Source organism: Peromyscus eremicus, chromosome 2, assembly GCF_949786415.1.
Source record: "Peromyscus eremicus chromosome 2, PerEre_H2_v1, whole genome shotgun sequence".
Taxonomy (NCBI): domain Eukaryota; kingdom Metazoa; phylum Chordata; class Mammalia; order Rodentia; family Cricetidae; genus Peromyscus; species Peromyscus eremicus.
The window spans coordinates 137,861,661-137,864,295 of NC_081417.1; the positions used below are offsets into that span (position 1 = coordinate 137,861,661).

Below are 2,635 nucleotides of genomic sequence, written 5' to 3' on the forward strand. Positions count from 1 at the left end.
ACCCACACCTTTCTAGACACCAGTCTGTCACACTCCCCAAGTGCCAAGAACATGCCGCGGACCTTGGCTGTAGGCTTGGCTGCCCAGCCACCCAAACTTCTTCCTATTAAACGTTCTCATGGAGCCTGCTAATTAAATGAATCACAGAGCTTGCTAACTCAATTAATCCAACCATTAAATAAAGCAAATAGACCGGGCAGTGGAGGCGCATGCCTTTAATCCCAGCACTTAGAAAGCAGAGCCAGGGGGCTTTCTGTGAGTTCGAGGCCAGCCTGGTCTACAGAGCAAGATCCAGGACAGGAACCAAAACCACACAGAGAAACCCTGTCTCAAAAAACCAAAATAAATGAATAAATAAATAAATAATGCATAGCACAAAACCTGGGGAAACTTCCACTTCCTTTTCTTCTTAGTCCCCAACATCTTCAAAACCCCCTCCCTGCCCAGGAGGAAGGAAGTGTGGCAGAGCTGTAGAGACAGGCCCCAGGACAAATGGAAATGACCTGTCTGGATATCCTCTCTCTGCTGAAGCACTGCCTGTCCCCAGACCGGCACCAGCGCACCCAGCTGACTGGGGTTCTTGATGTTATTTTGGGCACTGTTTGTGTGTGTGTGGTGCTTGAAGATGACCATGTCTGCACCAAAACCTGACTTCTTCTAAACGTCTAAAACCATTTTACACTTTGATTGGAGGAAAGTTTCTGTCTGCGTTTTAGTGAGACACCACAGTTTAGGCTTTTCTTCTCTTACAAAATTATATTTATGGGGTTGGGGATTTAGCTCAGTGGTAGAGCACTTGCCTAGCAAGCACAAGGCCCTGGGTTCAGTCCTCAGCTCCGGAAAAAAAAATCTGAAAAAAAATTATTTATTATAGAGTATGTAGGGGGGACGTGCACACGTGCCACTGCGCCTTTGTGGGAGTCAGGACGATCCGAGGGAGTAAGTCCTCTCTTTATTCCGTGTGGGTTCTAGAGATCCAACTCAGGTCATCGGGCGTGGTGGCAAGTGTCGACACTTGCTGAGCCACCTTGTCCTCTCTTTGCCTGTCTCCCCTTTCTGTTGGTTCATGTACAGATGCACGCGCATGTGCAGGTTCACACGCACGCGCATGTGCAGGTTCACACGCATGCGCATGTGCAGGTTCACACGCATGCGCATGTGCGGGTTCACACGCACATGAGTACAATATGCACACAGAGGTCAGTGGATAGCCTCAAACGTTGTTGCTTAGGTGCTGTTCCTCATGCACTGTGCACTCCCTTCCCAGGAGCTCATCAAGTAAAGCAGGCTGGCTGGACAGTGAGCCCCAGGGATTCACCATCTCTGTCTTCCCAGTGTTGGGACAACAAGCACATCACCACACCCAGCTTTTTCACATGGAGTCTGGGGATTGAATTCAGGTCTTCATAATTTCAACAGAAGCACTTTATTGACTGAGACATCTCTCCTGTCACCATAATTTAAGTCTTAAAAACCCATTTTTTTCTTTCTTTTTTTCTGTTTTTTTTCCCCCGTAATTTATTTATTTTTATTTTATGTGCATTGGTGTTTTGCCTGCATGGGTGGCTGTGTGAGGGTGTCAGCACCACTGAAACTGGAGTTACAGAAGGTTGAGAGCTGCCATATGGGTGCTGGGAATTGAACCCAGGTCCTCCGAAAGAACAGCCAGTGCTCTTAACCGCTGAGCCATCTCTCCAGCCCCAGGCCCATTTTTTCTGAACTAACAAGAAAGTAATGCATCTCTAGGACTGAAATCTAGAAGGTATTTCTAGTCTTGGAGAGAAGAGATGCGTCCAATGAAGAGATTGTTTATATATATAATATTATGTATATTTATTATATATAAACATATATGTGTATATCTGTGTAATGTGTGTATCAGATCTTCCTATTCAAATTCTGCATCTTCTTGAGTGAATGAATGAATATTAATATGTACAAAGGAAAATATGTAAGCAGGTTGTATACAGCATAACTATGTAATTTTAGCAATTAAAAAATACAATGTGTCACAGAGAGAGGAGGGTGTTTCAGTGGGGGATTTCTCTAGTGATGCTTAAGAAAAGAATTCTCTGAGAATGATGGATGCAGTTGTGTTCAGAGAGATGGCTGGCTTAATGACCTCACTTGCCCCTGGCATACATCCCATGATAGATAGACTACTCCGAACTCCTCAGGCTCTATGTCCCCTTCTGCGCATAGACTTGGAAGAAGCACACAGAATGAAGTAATTACTAGAATTTCTGCAGAGACAAGGGAATCCCATCGTTGTTTTTGGAGACAGAATTGCAACTTACTTTCTATTTCTCGTTAAGTTATATGAGGACTCAGTTGTATATATCAGAACCTAGTCATAAGTTAATCCCCCCCCCTTTTTTTCAGAATTGCTGCAAGGCTTAAAAGGTGGTGTTTTCTTTTTAAGTAAATCCTAGTGTAGTGGCACATGCCTGTAATCCCAGCACTTGGGAGGTAGAGGCAAGAGGATCAGGAGAGTTCAAAATCACCCTCAGCTATATAGTGAGTTCGAAGCCACCCTGAGCTACACAAGACTCTGTCTCATGTAATTAATTATAAGTAATTAGCTGTGGTGTAACTCAGTGTTAAAGGGTATGATTAATGTAGTAAGGAAAGCCTG

At 44.3% G+C, this 2,635-nt stretch overlaps 1 non-coding gene across 1 annotated transcript; it reads right to left on the reverse strand.

Annotated features, from left to right (window-relative positions):
- Positions 1-455: 455 nt before the first annotated feature.
- On the reverse strand, positions 456-587 carry LOC131905433 (small nucleolar RNA SNORA55). Its single transcript, XR_009377945.1, has one exon. It is a non-coding gene; the product is annotated as a small nucleolar RNA SNORA55 (small nucleolar RNA).
- Between the last annotated feature and the right edge of the window lie 2,048 nt (positions 588-2,635).